Source organism: Delphinus delphis, chromosome 4 (assembly GCF_949987515.2).
Source record: "Delphinus delphis chromosome 4, mDelDel1.2, whole genome shotgun sequence".
Lineage (NCBI taxonomy): Eukaryota > Metazoa > Chordata > Mammalia > Artiodactyla > Delphinidae > Delphinus > Delphinus delphis.
In genome coordinates this window covers 104,425,067-104,444,065 of record NC_082686.1, presented here as the reverse complement: position 1 = coordinate 104,444,065, position 18,999 = coordinate 104,425,067, and positions in this window count along the sequence as shown.

Below are 18,999 nucleotides of genomic sequence, written 5' to 3'. Positions count from 1 at the left end.
TGAGTGAGTGACCCCACTGTGCTCCCATCTCATCTTTTCCTTTGTCTCTCACCAAATTGGGATGCCTTGTGCTTAGAACTATTTACTCTCTCTGCATCCCCACAATTCAGTGTGCTGTATGCAAGAGGCACTCCGTAAATGTTTGGTGAATTAAAAAAAATAGGAGTGAATCTGCTATCAGTAAAGATCAGCTAGGGCGAAGAACATTTAGCTTTGTTAAGGTCTTTCATTGACCAAGAGGTTAATGAAATTTGCTTGCCTAGTCAGTGTCTGGCTTTGAACCCAATTAAAATTCATCTTCCTCTCATTAACAGGGTTAAGTGAAGGTCTCCAAATTACAGTAAAGGATCTAGGAGATGCGTGTTCCCATCTCATAAATGGTGGCCCTGGCGAGCATTGCCAGGAGACCAGTTATTTGCCTAAGAAAGCAAATAAATAATACCTGAAAGAGGAAAAATGCTTCTGCGTTTGGGAGACAGACAGGTGAACAAAGGAGAAAGGGGAAAAGGCAGACTCAGCCTCACAGGGAGAACCCTGGTGGATCAGAATTCACCCAGAGGCCAGAGAAGATGCTGGGTGTCACACTGGAAACCAGTGAGGACTGGTGGGAAGAGACACTTCTGGGTGCCACACACATGATGCCTCTCAGATGTCCCCCAACTTTGCCCCAAGGGAGTTTAGTGTCAGTCCTTGAGAGAGAGGGCTATGAAACATTAGACCATACAGCACCCTTTCTGGGCTAATTCAGGAGCTGTGTCACTAGGGTGGAGCGACGGTCTCCCACCTCAGTCCACCCAGAGTGAAATCCCAACAGTAATGGCATCACAGAGATTGCCTCAGGGTGAGAGACCAGAGCTGCTGAGGCTCCTGGTCAGACTCCCAGCATGACAGCGTGAAGCCTACGCCCATAGCAGAAATACTCTGAAAGGCATCGCGGAGAACTATGGAGTTGCTCAGAGACTGAGGAAAGGAGAATCCTGTGTGTTCTGGCCCAGGCTGTTGGGTAGCTGCTCAGCGCTAAAGCCAGCTTCCCTTCCTGTCACCATTATTAGCCAGCCCTTCATCTGACCCTTCTCAGCTGATGTGGCCTGGCAGAAAATAGGGCTACACAGCACTGTGGAAAATCCTCCAGCATCAATCAGCCTTTTTCCAAAGAATTCAGGTGTCTGTCAACCCAGCTCTGGGGAGCTCATTCATGTCCAGGAAATGTGCTAGTGAGTCAGGCCCTGGGAGCCTAATTTCATTATTAAAGAAGGTTCCTATCCTATGAGGAACTACAGATCTGGACTCTGTCTCTCTCAGAGTATTCTAAATTTAGGATACGGGGTTCCATTGTGCAAAGCACACTTCTCTACGAAGCCACAGAAATCCCTTCTGAAATTACAGCCAGGCAATACTCTTTTGTTTCTATTCCATTATCACATCAATTCACAGGACAACATGTACCAAAACATCTAGGAAATTTTCAAGCTTTGTACAACGGTTGAAGAGACTTATACAGAGGAATACTGTCATTGACTCACGGTTTCCAGTAAGAGGGAAAAAAAACAGGTTCCTTATTTCTTAAGAAAAGTCTATCCATTGAAATGTCATCCACTTGTTTTGTTAAAGACCTTGGGGGCTCGCGTGCCCTATAAGCTCTTGAGGTGGAGACAGTGTGTCCTCATGTTAAAGGAGGGAGAAAACATTGGCGGGCTGAGGGGTGTCTCATGCTTTTAAGATGTAAATTTCTACATTGCACGTTCGATTGGAAAGCTACCAAAACCAGCTGCAACAGTAATAGCTGTTGTTTATTCTGTATTTACCATATGCCAAACACTGTCTACGCAGTGTGTTGTTTAATCCTCAAAACAACCCAAGGAGCAGAGCTGACATTCAGCCCGTGTGCAACAGTAGGTTTATAAGCTACTGAAATATCTCCTTACTGGTTGGTAAAATATTCCCTGCCCTGGGACCCCTGTATGGCAGCTCCCACCCTCCCCACGTGCACAGCGTGCTGTCTATCCTTTCTCTCCTCTGGGGACCTCCAGGACTGTGGTTCTCTAGACTAAAGTGTTAATGCTGGTGACTGTTGTGATTGGGCAGTGTCTAGGCTGCACTCCTGATTAAATATTTTCAGTGTCTCCCCTGCCTTATAAGGTGCATATCGTTATCCTCATTTGCAGATGAAGATCGGGAAGCTTTAGACAGTATGGCAGACTCTCTTTTCCAAAATTAGCTCCAACGATATTTCCAAGCACACATGCTCTTCAAGAACCTTGTCACTTCCCCATCAAGAGTTGGTATCTATCTCCCCTTCCCTAGAAACTGGGTGGGCCTGTGTGGCTGTCTCAATGAACAGAACGTGGCAGAAGCAATGCTGTGTGACTTCTAGGGCTAGGTCAGCAAAGGTGATCCAGTTTCCACTTGGCTTTCTCCGGACACTCATTGGAGGAATACAACCACCATGGAGAAGAAGCCCTGGCCACATGAAGAGGCTGTGTGCAGGCACTCTGGCTGACAGTCTCGGCTGAGGTCCCAGCTGACAGCCAGCCTCAATAGCTAGACGTGTGAATGAAGGAGCCTTCAGGTGATTTCAGCCCCCAGCCTGTGAGTTTCCAGCTAAGGCCCCAGACATCAGGGAGCAGAGACCAACTGTCCTGCTGTGCCCTGTCTAAATTTCTGACCTAAAATGTATGAGTATGCCAAATGGGAGGAATTTGTTACATGCCAGTACATGATCCTAACAGAAAGAGTAAACAATTTGCCCAAGGTCACACAGCTAGTAAGTGGTGAAACCAGGATTTCTACCGCAAATCACCTGACTTTGAAAGCTGACATCCTTAACCACCAGGTGACACTGATCCTGTGGCCACAACACCAAGAGGCAACATAGTAGGGCAAAGATGCCAGCTGGACAATCTTTCGGTGGATGCATGGAGTTGAAGGATGGGCCAAGCTCTTTTTATCCTGTGGCTCTGTGGTTCCCATTTCCAACATCATCTCCCAATCCAAGATGGCAGCTCCAATTCTTGCCATCACATCTGCATTCCAGGCATTAGGAAGAAGGAAAGAAGAGAGAAGCACGCACTGCTCCTTTCAAGAAAATTTCCTGGGAGGTGCAGACCCTATTTCTGTTTAACGTACCACCATCCAGAACTTAGGTACATGGTGTACCTAGCAGCAAGTGATGTTGGGTGACCTTGTGTCCAGTTAAAAACTAGAGCCATATTTCTGTATATTCTAGGGAGTAAAAGGAAAGATCTGACATTGGGACAACTCTCAATCTCTGCCATAGAAAATAAAGGGGATTGGGTAGGAAAAGTGATTTCAAATTTGGAGCTATACTAATCCCTGTCTTCCCCTACTTTCCCCAATCTTTTGGCTTAAAAGAATTATTTATCATCTATTAGTAAATGTTTTGTAGAGGATTTAAGCTGACTTTACTGTAAGAGTTTTGAACACCTTGAGACAACAGGAATCCCCTGGCTGTGTTGCAAGGGGAGATCTGCCCCGAAGGTAATCTGGGCTCGATCTACTATGGTCCATCGTGCTCCAAAAGAGTGGAAATGCTGGGTGAACCAAGAACCTAAAAAAATGGTGTCCTATTCAGACATCGCACCAGAGAAAGCCTCACATGGTTGGCTGGTGGTTCTGGCGTGACTGAGAAATAAATGTTACAGTGAACTTTGAAGGAGCCCGTTTCCAGTTTTCAAGGTGTATTTCCTTCCCTCTTAAGTGTACATCTAGAGAATATTTCAGATGATGGCTGCTCGGATAACTACACTGCTGAAACTGATTTCACTGATTGCTCTCTAAACTCTGAATGTCTACTGTCTTCTACATTTCCAAAAATCCTTCCCAACATGGAAAGCTTTTAGGTAGGTGAAGGTGGAAATCACAGGGTCCCTTGGAACAAATACATCATTTGATCTCATGACAAGCCTCTAAGGTTTACATTTTTCAGTGCTTGATGACTCACACACAAAGAATTCTTTAAAGAAGGGACCTGGAATGCCATAAACAACAGAAGTGAGTTTAAAAGAAAGAAAATCATAGCATCCCCAATACACAAATCTGTCTTTACATCATTTTGATGAAAAGTTGCCACCATGTAATGAAATAAAACAGAAAATCAAGTATGGCTTAGCAATAGGGAGAAAGGGCTGCGAATAAAATGTTCTGTTGGCACAAAAATGCAACATCTGTTTCTGAAGTGGAGTCTCTCTGATCTTAGTTAGACATGTCTTCAACTTGTTTCTACAAGAAATAGGACTACAGCCTGTATAGAATGTTCCACCCAGGCCTCCAGAGGAACTCGGGAAAGGATACATAGCAAGAAGGCCTAACCCCATGAACTCCCTGAAATCTAAAAGCCTGACCCTGAAATAAAACTGGGTAGAAACTCTGCGACCAGCAGGTGAGAAAGGGGCAGAGGTTTGTGTTCTGCCCACAGAGGAACAGGGTAAATTTTGCTGTGGGTGTTTCCCTCAACCACATGTAAAGCCAGCCGGAATAAAAAAGCAGTGTACGTCTGCATAGCATTTTGCGATATACAAATAGGTTTTCACACACATCACCCTTAGTCCTCTATAAGACCTTCTGCAGCTTGTAGGGAAGGCATACTGTCCATTTAATTCTGATAATGGAAACTAAGTTTCAGAGCACTTGTGATTTTCTAGGAGTCACCAGCTGGTGAATGGAAAAGCCAGAACTCAAGTCAGGTCTTCGATCCCAAATAGATTATTCTTTCCACGACACCACATTTCTCTCTCTCTCTCTCCACTTTTCCAGTAGTCCAGACTGTGTAAATACATACAGCACAGATACAGTGGTTTTAAAATATGTCCACAGAATTCTTCAAAACTCCTTCTTAAAACAGTAGAGCAGGGCTTCCCTGGTGGCGCAGTGGTTGAGAGTCCACCTGCCGATGCAGGGGACACGGGTTCGTGTCCCGGTCCGGGAAGATCCCACGTGCTGTGGAGCGGCTGGGTCCGTGAGCCATGGCCGCTGAGCTTGCGCGTCCAGAGCCTGTGCTCCGCAACGGGAGAGGCCACAACAGTGAGAGGCCCGTGTACCACAAAAAAAAAAAAAAAAAAAAAAACAGTAGAGCATACTCATTCCTCTCCCTTTCAGCATGGGCTGGACTTAGTGGCTGTCATCTAACAAATAGAATATGGTAGAAATGACCGTGTCATGGCAAGTTCATAAAAAGCATTGTGGCCTTCTCCCTGCTCTCTCTTGGATAACTCATCTGGGAGAAGCCAGTGGCCATGTTGTAAGGGCGCTCAAGCAGCCCTACGGAGAGAACTAAGGCCCCCTTCCAACAGCCAGCAAAGAACTGAGGCTCCTGCCAACAGCCTTGTGAGTGAGCCACCTTGGAAAAGGATGTGGTCCCAGTCAGGTATTCACATGACTGCAGCTGACATCTTGACTACAGGCTCGTGAGAGACTATGAGGCAGAATCACCCAGCTAAGCCACTTTCAAGTTCAAGGCACATAGAAATTGTGAGAGAACAAATATTTATGGCTTCATACCACTAAGTTTTGGGGGTAATTTGCTACACAGACATAGATAACTAAGATATTAGGGAATACTTTATTCTGTTCCTTGAGTCCCAAGAATGTGTTCTTTCCACTATACCATGCATTTTCCTATCTTACTCCACTTTTCCAGGTTTCCAGACTGTGAAGTACCTACAACCCAAGAAACTCCTCATTTAGTTCCTTGGCTCCCAGAAGCCCTACCTTTTGGGCACATTCACCCAGATTCTTATTATCCTTTAGCTATTCTATTCATCTGAGTCAGTACATTAATATTTAATAATTTACTAATAATCATCCCTTCCAGAAACTATGTCTGTATTTGAACAGGGAACTTCAACATCTTAAGCTAAAGGACAGTCTCAGCATAAGGTAGAGTGGGAGGGGAATTTCTGGCCCTTGAAGATCCCTAGAGCTGTACTCATAGTGCTCCTTAGTCTTTCTCTTTACGTGGATACCCTACAGGCTATGCTCACTGTGTGACTACCCATGACATCCAGGGACCCAAACCCTGAATTTGAAAAGGGTCCTACAAAGGAAGTAATTGAAAGATGAAAAGTAGAAGGTGGAATCTGAAAAGGCTACACACCGAATCATTCTAAATGCTATGACGTTCTGGAAAAGGCAAAACTATGGAGACCATAAAAAGATCAGTGGTTGCCAAAGGTTAAGGGCAAGGGAGGGATAAATAGGCAGGGCACAGAAGATATTTAGGGCAGTGGAACTACTCTGTACAATACTGTACTGACGGATACATGTCATCACGTACTTGTCCAAACCCATAAGCTGTACAGCACCAAGAGTGAACCCTCATGTAAACTACGGCCTCTGGGTGATCATGATGTGTTGATCTAGGCTCACTGATCGTAACACATGTACCACGCTGGTGCAGGATGTTGATAGTAGAGGAAACAAGGGCATTTGTGGGGACACAGGGTAGAGGGGAAACCTCTGTACTTTCTACTCGATTTTGCTATGAATCTAAGATTGCTCTTTGAAAAAGTCTATGAAGACCTAAAAAATAATGTCTAAATAACAAGTAGGAGGTGAGTCTAGATTCATAGATTGTATAGAAGAGAGGCAGACAGCAGTGGAGAAGGCCACAGTTTTAAGGAAGGCCTCCATCCAGCAGCAGAATTCTTGGTGCCCCTGTAATGAGGAGTCAGTATGGCATCTCATCAACAGCAGAGGCTATTTCTGAGCTATTTGTTTCCTGCCCAGCCTTGGGCTAGATCCTGGGAGTACAGTAGATGACTTCCCAGATCTACATTCTACTTAAGGGAACAGTATAACACACAGAAAGGAGAGCAAGCAAGAGCAACGAATACAACCCGGGATGGTATTGGTTGCTGAAATGCAAGGCAGTGAGGTCAGGTGTGGATTGGCTAGTAAGGTGGGGGATGAGAAGTGGCTGAAGTGGGGTTTAAATGATGCAATGCACAGAAGATAAGATCAAAGGTAAAGAACTGGGTGGGAAGAGTGGCTATTTGGTGGGGATTCGAGTGAAGGTTATCTTAGAGGAGCTGGATTCTGGGTGATGTTTTGGGATTTTCAAAGAAGTAACTCTAAGTCTATGGACTTGATGTTTCCTCCAAAGTCTCGGAAGATGGAGAGCGCTCCCGATGGTGAAAATGGAACTTGGATGGGCTCCCTCTGCCTCCACAGGGAGCCCTGCCTGCTGCTGAGTGGGGATTGCACATGGAGATGCTAAATCTGCTTTCACAAGAGGACCTGGTGTTCCCGCCCCACCCTGTGCTTTACTCCCAGAGCCCGGCAGCCTGTGGAACTACCCACTCTGACCCCAGGCAAGGGTTCCAGAGGCCAGCTGGGTGCTGGGGTAAGGCGGGGCTGGCTTGTGGGCTGTGGGTACGAGCCCAGGGCACTCAGACAGACAGAGGTCAGAACTGACTGCCAGACACACAGTGGAAATGAAGGATTAGGGTGAGGGGCCCCCAAGAGGGCGGCCGATCGGGAGGCAGAACCAGCAAGACAGAGCCTCTCTGAGACGGGAAACCGAAAGCCCAGACCTTGTTACAAAACTTCGCTCTCAAATGGGAAGAGGACCCCTAAGGTGCAGCCCTGGAACTGTGCCTGTCTTTATCCGGTTCCTATCTGTGAAATGGGGATGCTAAATTGTCCTTGCCTCACAGGGATGCTATGAGGATTAGGTGAATTCGTACATGCACGATCACTTAGAACTATGCCTCGCACAAAATAAGTGGTTAATAAGGATTAGTTGTTGCCGTTGTCGTGAAACTTGGACGGAAGCATCAACAGCTCCTAGAAAGTGCCGGAGGAATACACACATCACTTGGTGACAAATACACATCTTGACAGCATGCTAGAAACTCTTTCTGAAAGCATTCTGCTGAGCTGACTGCCCTCTGCTTTAGGGAATGGTACATCCGGTCAAGCCCCCAGGATCCTGCCTCACTATGTGTGGAAAGCAGCAGGGGGGCTGCGCAGTATCGGACCCGCCAGTCTATCACCGCCCGTCTATCACCGCCCGTCTATCACCGTACGCGCAGCGCGGACCGTCCCGCAGCCGTGCAGCCACACCACGCCTCAGCCCCCAGCCTGTGGTCAGTAGAGCAACGCTGCTTTCTCCTTTCAGGGGGAGATGTGACCTCAGAAAATCAAGCTGCCATCATCTCGGGCACAGCCCACCCTGAAGCCCGCAGTAACTCCCTCGGTTTCGTGAAGGAGCAGTTCCCAGGGTTATCTTTAGAATTCACACTCCAAATGCTATAGCAAGGGAAGAATGTTACGGATGAGTGAGGAGATGAAATGGCTTCGCTCAGTCGTCACAGTCACAGAAGGAGGGGCCTTGGCTTGTCAGTAGGACAGAGAAAGTGTTTCAGAAATGTACATGGCATCTCCCGAGAACTTTCACTTTCTCCCCACTGAAGCAGCTTTCCTTGTCACCATGTGTTGGGTGTCACTAAGAGTGAAGGATTCAGAAGTCTTGGGATCCTCTTCCCTTTCTTTGTGGAGACCCCCCTCCCCACTACTCTTGGACCGGCATCTGTGTTTTATTCCTCGGCTCAGCTGTCTTCTAGACTTGGAAGCATCTAGCAATGTCGGTCATTCATTCAGAAATATTTCTTAAGGACCCATCATGACCCTGCAGGTGAAAAGATGGGTATGATAAATTGTCTGCTCTCTAGGGTCCCTGTCTACTTGGTGGGGTGACAATCAAGAATAAAGCAATGTGGTAAACTCTACACTATAGGATCGTTACATTATTATAACAAGGTTATGTGTATTGTAACAGTGTATTATAGCGGTGTGCCTGAGGGTCCATAACCCACCCCCTGATGAGAGTCTTAGAGTCCATCTCTGTCAGGGAGAGTTATGTTTTAATAAAAGTACTGAAAAGCAGAAAAGCTTTCAACACAAAAGAATTGATTTGTGGGGAAGAAGAAACTCCTTGCCAGTGAGAGAGAATTGGGGGCAGGAATTTTCCTTGCACTTTTCAGTCATTGGAATGTACCTTCCTCGGTCCCAGGACCTAAGATTGTAACTCCAATGTCCCACCCTCATGCCAAGTGTCTTAGCAAAAGAATCACCTAGGAGTAACAGTTTGGCAAAGGGAAGGGTTTGTCTGCTGTGAAGAAAAGCAAGATTTTTTTCACCATGTCTTTACACTAAGGACATGATTTCTTCCAAGATTCAAACCCCTTTCCAGGGGAAGATGTCTGGAGTCGGTTGCTCATGCATCATCATTTATCTGCAATGGATGCTAATGGGTCCCTGGCCATGGAGGGGGGGCTGTCATGGTCCAGGATGCCCAGCTGATGCCCAGCAGCATCAACTAAAATTAGGCTTTATCTCAGCTGGAAAGATCTCCCTTTTTTGGGAAAAGCTATTATGGGAGATAAAGGGATCTAGTTGTTGCCTTTTTAGAACCCATTTCTGGCTAAGAATGACTTCATGGGATCTCAACCACAAGGAAAAGGGGAAACACTCTACTATTTCAGCATCTTGGAAAGAGCCCCTGCTTTGAACTCTGCCCTGCCCACTGCCACTGATCATGGCCAAAATTAGAGGCACACTCTCCTGGGACCCCACCACTGCTAAGAGTTGACACTCATTTAAAAATAAACAAAACTGGAGAAAAAGCCACTGGAGTTGGGTCTGCAGGTCAACAGAATATCCACAGGACAAACACAGCGTGAAAGGGTCCAAGACAGAAGCCCAGGAGAAATAAAGGGACACAGATTCCTAGGCTGCCTTCAAAGAGTTAACAACCACATGCAAATTCCCCCCAGTAGAGCAGAGATTATCTAATAGCCACCTCTCCCCAAGGGCTGCTGAGTGGAATACTCAGTGCCATAAAAGGAGGGGGGAGCTAAGGAGGAGAGCAATTCTGTTGGTCAAAGAAACGTAAAGAAAACATAGGACTTGTGTTGGGTCCTTGAAGCCCAGAAAAAAGGCAAAGTAAGGCAGTCTCAGGACTAGTGATTGTAACTCAAATGACGTTTTCAGGTGTCTGAGTCACAGATCTGAATTGTATATATGAGGGGTATAGCTCACTAACTTACAGAAACTTGAGTTGGCTCACATAGCAAATTTTTATTAAACTATGAATTGATTTTAACTGGGAAAGATTTGTTTTTACAAAATGACTGAATCAATTCAGATGGAAAGAAACCAACATATTTTTCTAAAATGACTGATCCCAATGAAAGCAAAGGCATTTATTCATTCATTTCCTCATTCAACAAACATTGAGTGCCTGTTAGTACCAGCCAGTGTTCTACGTATAAGGTTCCTGCCTTTGGAGCTTACAGTTTGGTAGGGGAAAGCCAGACAGTAAAACAGATTGAATAAACAAGGAACTATCAGGAAGTAATAAGATGAAAGTAAAACCAAGTTATGTGCTCGAGCTACTGATTCAGATTGGGTGGTCAGGGAAGGATTTTTGCGAGAAGTGATTTTTAATAAGAAATGGAAATGACAAGAAGGAGTTGGAAAGGCAATGAGAGGGCGTTGGGGTCATTCCAGGCAAAAAAGAACAAGACTGAAGGTAGAAGTAAGCTTAATATGTTCAAAAAACCGAAAGGAAACGAGGGCTGGAAAGTGATGGGCAAGGGGAGGGTGGTACAAAATTAGTTAGGAAAGCCAGGCAGGGCCACATCATGGAGGCCTCGTAGGCCGGGGTTAGGGGCTTGGACTTTATCTACGTGTGATGAGAAACCATCAGTGATTTCAGGTGCTGTGTGGAGTGAGCAGCGGGGGCAGGGAGACCACATCAGTGGCCAGAAGCCTGGCGTGGATGGCCATGGCTTGGACTAGCATGCATGCCAGCTGACCCAAATCTTGACTTTTCCATTGCCCATTGGAAAGCATCAACAAGCTGTACCTGTGTGTGGTTGAAAAACAAAAACAAATTCTCCCAAATAAGATTCAATCAAACCATATAGGGATGCTTTTTTCCAACAGGCCATACCAGAGTTCAGTTAGAGTCTCAGACAAAAGGACAGACCAGACACCGCTGTTGAGGTGTCCATGAATCTTTAGGAGCCTAGGAATTTGGTGAGAAGATGGGTTTGAACTAATTGGACTGGGTCTTGGACAGCTGATGTGGAAAGGAGGTTGGCTGCCGTGGTAAAGAGCAGGGGATACCCCTGCATCGCCATCTTCCTACAGTAGCAATGGTCTGTCCCTCTGGTGTAAGATGATTTCACGGAGACTCAGTTTGATCTCGAAAGGCATCATCGAGAATCAGTTTGGAGAACACGAGATGGGACTTGAATATGAATCTCCTCTGGTATCTTCTGAGCTTTTCAGCATATCATTCACTGGTTCTTCTTGGCTGGGCAGAAGAAAGGATCAGATTTCATCACTCACTGTGTGCACAGAGTATTATATAATGTTCTACAAGGTACACAGAAACTTTAAAAAGCATATTATTATCATTTACCAGATGCCAACTGTGTTTATATAACTTGATTTTCTTGGTTACTGGTCTCCATTTTGTAAATTAGTTCAAACCAATAAATCAAACTCCATTTCATTCTACGAGAGAGCTTCAGACCAGGCTAGGAAGCCCTGTGTGGGAACCCTTTATAAAAGAATAAGAGAGTCAAGGTTGTGTTCTTAATGCCCATTTTATATGCATGACTTGAGTCGAGCCCTTATGCATAATTCATGCGGTCATTTACAGGCTTTTACACGACTCCTTCCTTTAAGAGTTAACTAACAGAGGACAATATCAGCCATGGCAACCAGGATGTTATGTAAATCTATCTCTGCACCAACAGAAGAGGGGGTGGGTTGAGAGGAGGAAAGGGGGGTACACATGCCTCTTGATGTTACTCATCATTTATTAATGTATTTAACTGAAAAGAATTTTGCAGGGTAAATATGTGTTTGTACATTGCCTCTGGGTGTGAGGGCACTGTTTAACCCTGTGAGCAAACTATTTGAATAAATGGAAAATAATTGATTTCACTCATTTCATTTCCTCTCCTTCCAAGGAACAGCATCATGAGAAGGTGAACAAAGTCTTGGATTTGATATCAGGTGACACAAAATTCTTGTCCCTATAGCCCATTATACTAATCAAGTTACTTAACTCCTTTGAATCTCAGTTTCTTGTATATACAATATAAATAAAAATACTTGTTCCCATTTATTTACCTCATACAGGGTGAGAGGGGACTACACAAGAGTATAAATAGGAAGAGGAAGGAATTATTGGGGGTTATCTGGAAGGCAAGTGACCAGATGTCAGTAGTAGATTTTCCCAGAGTCATTGGGATGATACAGAGCCAAGTCAAAGCAAAGGTCTAGCAAAGTCTTTCTACGACAAAGGTCCTGACATAACTGCTGTTCACTGAATTGCTGGAGGGAACCAAAGTGGGACCCTCTATCTTGCCGAATGGGACTTTGAAATTTTCACTTCCAAAAGCTGATCCAAAAGCAGTGATAGGGTCTGACCCATGAGTATTTAACATATTTACCCTTTACCTGACAAACAGATGTTTCCTTCAAGTGCAGCTATAAAGCAAGACTGATCAAGAAGCAAGTTATGCGCCCTCTCTCTCTCTCTCTCTTTCTGTGTGTGTGTGTGTGTGTGTGTGTGTGTGTGTGTGTGTGTGTGTGTGTCCTAGGCTTTCAGTACGGAGACCAGGTCAGGGCTCCTGTCTAGGAGAATCTTCCAGATGGACTGAGTGAAGAGCCATCACAGTTCTTTCTGGATTTCATACACAGTCCTGGGGTGGCTTCAAACTAATGCGTGATGACTCCTAGACTAACAGAATTCCTGTAGAAAGACAGCAGCCACATTTCCCTGTGAACAACTAACTGGCTTTTGACCTTATTTCCAACACCTGAGAACTGAAGACACCTTCTCGTATATGCCCAGCACTTACTCTTCAGTATTTCCTATTTTTAAATTATGGTGTAACTGCATTCTTATCCCCCATTACAGAGGATTTGGGGATTGTTCCGATTCAGCTGTGGAGTAGACAGTACTGTGTTTCTGTTCCAAAATAACCTGTTATTTTTTATTATAAAATAATATATGCTTATTATATACATTTCAGAAATCAAAGAAACATCTGAATGAAGAATTAAAAATTCACTGTCAATATTTGATGTCTTAGGAATTTTTTTTCTGTACATATGTGAATATACCTGTAATTACAACATTAAGAAACATGGTCTATTTTCCCATAGGAAAGTTCATAATTGGGGTTGTCTTCTGTCCGGATTTCCTCATTTCATACATCACAGGGGCCACAAATGATGTGCCATAAAACATAGCAACAACTCTAAACTTCTATAACTACTTGAAATTATAAAATGAATAATTCCTACCATAGACAGCATCCCAAATTACAACGAACGCACAGAGGATTCCAAGCCACTGAGCACCACTGCTAATTTTTCAAGAGGTGAGCATTCTTGGAACGAAACAGTACCCTTCCCAACCTTCCAGGAAGAGGAGTCTCCAGGATCACCAGAACAATGGATTCTTCACAGCTTTGCTGTATTCCCAGCAAAGGTGATGCCCATAGTCCCAGTCTCTAAGTACGACCAGTTATTGGACTGATGTCACTGGGGTCTTTGCCTTTACTCTCTGGAAACTAGAGGCCAGTTCATCCCATAATTCTTTATATCCCTAAACCATAGTCCAAAAGGCAAGCCTCTCTCAGTTTCTGGTATCTCGCATATTCTTAATTCTGTATTCCTTAGAATATCTTTCTCCATCTCCTGCCATTATGATGTTTTTTTCCTAAGAAAACTTCTGATCATTCCCTCTGGAATCCTCACTCCATGTAAAGAAACTTCCAACGCCTCCTATTTCTGGTAATATCGTGGTTATTTGGAACAACTTCCTGCTGGAAACAACTAAAAACAGCTGAGTTCATCTGCACACTCTCAACACCTCCATTTCCATTTCCAAAGGATATTGAAACAGCTCGCTTCACTTCAAATGTCAGTGTTTATTAACACCAGGGCAGGGAAGATGCACTTCTGAACTGTCAGAGATTGAATAGTTGAGACAGACATAAAAGCTTTTTTATTTTTTCATAAAAGCTTTTTAAGCTGATGTTCTTACATATCATTTATTGACAATCCAATCCTGTTTAACACTTTCCCATCTCATTTCAGGGTTTGTCAAGAGCCTGCTGGGACATTTTTCACAAGCCATTTTGGACCAGTTCCTTGGCAAGCAAATGAAATCTCTTTGGAGGGTGGCAGGCCAATGGTGGCCAGATCAGGAGAATCAGACTGTGATTCTCTGTTTGGTGCCAAGAGGGCCCATGCTCCCCTTTACACTTGGCTCAGATGGCTCCCCTCTTTGTGTGTGTGTGGTTTGATCATTGCCTCCCCCTCTGAACCCCTCCTGCCCACTCATTTTTCCTACTTGCAGTTTGCGTGAATGATGGGCAGAACTTAGGACTGGGATGGAACTCTGTAACAAGCAGGCGAGACAGACATGCTCCTTGGTCGATGGGAGCATGCAGTCAAAACCAGACATCACCACATGCTAAGTGGAAGACCTACAGATAGAATACTAAAACCCCACACAAATAGGAAAGCAGTATTTACATGGCGCAGCCAGTCCAGGGTCAAGTACGTCTGAGCATAAAGAGAGATCGGAGCTGGGAGAAATACCAGGTGTGTGTACCTGCATTCAGAGAGCACTTGGGCCCCATTAACATACCTACACTGAATGTCTAGTATAGAAATGGGTGAGACATCATTCTCATATCTGATACCAGATTTCTTCACCTTTAATGAGAGTGCATACAGCACAGCAGTTAAAGCCCAGGCTTTGGATCCAAAAGCCCAGGCTCTGGACCCAAACATATCCAGGCTCAGATCCTACTTCCCTGAACTATACTTTTCTCAAGCCAAATGGGAATAATAACAATACCTCCCTTCCTAAGGTAACTGTAAAAATTAAATGAAAATATGCACATAAAGTACTGACTATAATGCCTAGCACATCCAGAGAACTTAAAAATTATAAGCAATTGTCATCATATATTAGCTTATAGGTGAATTTCTTTTTTTGGCTACTTGAGATAAATGGTTAGAGATTGAATCAGTTTCCTTGAATCTCCAGCAATACCAGCAAACATACTGATAACATTAATTCCAACACTGTGATTATAATATGTTTATTTTTTATTTATTTATTTTTTTTTGCGGTACGCAGGCCTCTCACTGTTGTGGCCTCTCCCGTTGCGGAGCACAGGCTCCGGACGCGCAGGCTCAGCGGCCATGGCTCACGGGCCCAGCCGCTCCGTGGCATGTGGGATCTTCCCGGACTGGGGCACGAACCCGTGTCCCCTGCATCGGCAGGCGGACTCGCAACCACTGCGCCACCTGGGAAGCCCTATAATATGTTTATTTTAAAAGTGAGTTTCATGAGTTTTTAAAAATTCCACCTATCATTGTCTTTATTTTTATTTATTTTTGTCCTGTTAAGGATACTTTTTTTGTTTGTAATTCTATATATTTGAAAGTCCTTGTAGAAATTATCATAATCTTACTCATTTCTTTAGCTTAACATTTCTGAAGTAGCTAGCACATAATAGTGTTTCTTTAGAACAGTAACTTGTCATGTGTTGAAATTATATCTTAAAAGCATAAACTTCTATAAAATATTAGAGCCCATTTTAGGTGAAGTCATTTTCTTCTTTCAATAATTCTGTGTGTGCAAAGATTTAAGACCAGAGGCAGTAAAATTCATAGTCTGAAAGGGCTATCAATCCTCAGGTAGCCTGAAGGACATAACACATTGTTAATGTTTAATAATAATGTATCTTATCATTAATACTGACTTCTTCTTTGCTTTTAGAGTGTTTTAGAGAATCTTCAATGGATGTGCCACCTTGTGGGGTTAGTTGTACCAAGAACTTGAATATGGAAGCCACCGATGTTCACAGCGTCATCACTGAGGTCTTTGCACACCAAGTCGATCTCCGTAGATTTCAGGATTGGTTAATTCAGTGTTAGATCACCAAGGACCCAGATTCTATCTCTCCATTCTGCTATTTCCAGTGTGTCACCTTTATCCTCAGGCTGTCTGCCTTTCTCATAACTTCCCAACCAGGCCTAAGAGTGTCCGAAGGGAGAAGAGGAGTCTGGCTTACGCATTTTTTTTTTTTTTTTTTTTTGCGGTACGCGGGCCTCTCACTGCTGTGGCCCCTCCCGCTGCGGAGCACGGGCTCCGGACGCACAGGCCCAGCGGCCACGGCCCACAGGCCCAGCTGCTCCGCGGCACGCGGGATCCTCCCGGACTGGGGCACGAACCCGCGTCCCCTGCATCGGCAGGCGGACTCCCAACCACTGAGCCACCAGGGAAGCCCTATGCATCCTTTTTTAAACTTTTTTCTATGAAAGAAAAGGATTTAGCTTTCTTCTCCGCACCATATAATGCCCCTTCCTAGTCCCCCATCCTCCCATCAGAGTCACATCACAACTTTGATTAGAGAGATAGTCAGTGTTTACATTCTGATGACTATTTGGACTTTATTCAAACTGAGTCAGAAGTTGTACTATGATTTATATTCCCTTTCCTCTACAACTTTGTGTATCCCCTAGAATTAACAATTACCTATTTTTATTTGCTTATTTTTCAATGTACTTCCTAGCAATTTGACTGCAAATTCTCCATTAATCCTCTAAATTCCTCTCAAGATGTTTGGAGACATTGGCTATCTATCGAATCATATTCCTGAGGAATTTTCTTTCGGAAACTTCTGACTTGTTCTGATCTGGGCTGGCTGCCATTTGGGGGTCTTTCTTTAACATCAACCTAGATGTTCTCTTTCCCTGTCTCTTCTTTCAGCAGTTTTCTTTCTTGGTTTACTCCTTAGTTTCTGTGGTGCACACCCTCCAGTCACCTCCCTAAAAAGGAGTGGATCAGAGGTAAATTTATGAGATCTTGACAATGTCTCTGTCTTATCTTCATTTGATTGATAGTTTGGTGGGTATAAAATTACAGGCTGGAAATCATTTTGCTTCTGATATTTTTGAGGACATTTCTCTACTTTCTTTTAGTTCCCAGTTTTGCTGTTGAAAAATCCAGAACTATTCTGATTCATGACTCTCTTTTGCACAGGCGGTTTTCTTTCCCCTCTAGAAACTTGTAAGATCTTACCCGTGTCCTCTGTGCTGTGAAATGTCTTGAGACTATGTGTTGATTTGAGTCTATTTTCATCTATGTTGATGGTCACTCAGTCAGCTTTATTTCCTTTAGTTCTAGGAAATTTTGTTGAACCATTTCCTCGATGATTTCTTTGCCTCTGTTTTTTTCCAGTTCCACCTGATGAATCTTTTTTTTAATTGCCAATGTAATGAGCAAAAAAAAATAAATTTTAAAAGGCTCAATTTTCATTTCTGTGGTTCCTAGTGATGTGGCCTATCTTTTCATACTACCTTTACTATCTTTATTTCCTAGGTTAATTATCTCTTGTATCCTTTGTCCATTGCATTCTCTTCCTTTCTAGCAGGTCTATATTTAAAACTGAGGGGAAAAAACCTAGCCTATGTTTAAGTAAAAGATTCTTCAACCATTATAAAAGTAAAACAAGAAGAAACAAAGGAAGAAAAGAGCTTAGGTTGTCCCACCCCAAAGACAGCCAGCCACAGTGGATATTTTGGTGTTTTCTTCCATCCTCCTTTTCTTTTCTTTCTATGCATATGATTTTGGACTGTGCTGTTATCTGACAAAGTTGTGATCAGCTTGTTTGTACAATTGTGTGCCCTACAATCCTACCTTTATTTTGAAACCTCTAAAGAAGGCACTTTGGAAGGTGTGAGTCACTCAGTCCTTTTAAAAATTTTTTTATCAAGGCATTTTCTCCTATAAAATCCTAATTTTCACTCTGCCCACACAGCACTTGCTCTGAAATCAAGGCAGGGAAAAGGCTGCACCTCTGGGGACATGTGTAACTGGAAAATCTTAAAATAGTTCTGTGAGGAAAGGGAGTGAGTTTAAGATAAAAGTTGTGAATCTCTAAGTTTCCAAGCTCAGGAATTCCCCACTCTTGGGACAGCTTCCTGATTGCTCTTTCTTTCCCGCACGAACTGTGCCCAGACCCTCTCACTCTCCCCATCTAAGACCCAGGTCCTTGCGTCACCTCTCCTCCCTCACTGCCCGTTCTAGATCCCGGTGGTCCAGGTATCTTCCTGACTCACTTCCTTGAAGTCTCACTGCCCAGCCACACATCCTCACCCACTCCTGGTCCACACTCCCAATTCCCTCCACCCTGCACAATCATTTCTTTTGTTCCTCATTACACACATTATTGTGATTATTCCTTATGCTGTGTCCCCTCCCCACCCCACTCTCACATTTAGGGATCTTAGTTATTGTTCACTGATGTATCCAAGAATAACTAGGACAGTGCCTGGTACACAGTATGTGTCCAAAAGTATAAGTCTTGCTGAGAGAATAAGTGATTGCTCAAAGCAGCACCCTAGATACTTTTACCACCCTGGTTTTCTCCCACCTTCATTGTGTCGATTTCCAAACTTGAATTTACCCAACACCCATTTTCTCAGCCTCTGATGCTGTGGCTTCTGCTATTTTCAGGCTGCTGAGAGCTGCTGGAGAAAATCACAGATGTCTGCCAAGTGGATCCACCACAAAAATCATATTGCTGAACCTCATATGTGCCTTTAATCGTGCCTAACAATCTTTGTATGTATCTCACGTTGCTTCCCTAGCAAATTCCACACTGTGATGTTCTAAGACATCTTTCCTTTTCGAATTTGCAAAGAGTCAGACTTGTGGCCCAACCATAGCCAATGTTCAGGCTTGAGCAATTGTTTTCATTTTTGTAACAGGTTCTTTCCAGCTCTTATTTTTTCTCTATTCTTGTTGGCCTCTTTCCCTCACCTACTTCTAACCTAGGCAATCTTGCTGAACTTTAAATCTACTCACAAGCTGCCTTAGGTCATTTTGTTTTAACAGAGAGGGTTATAAGTTTGTTGTTGTTGATT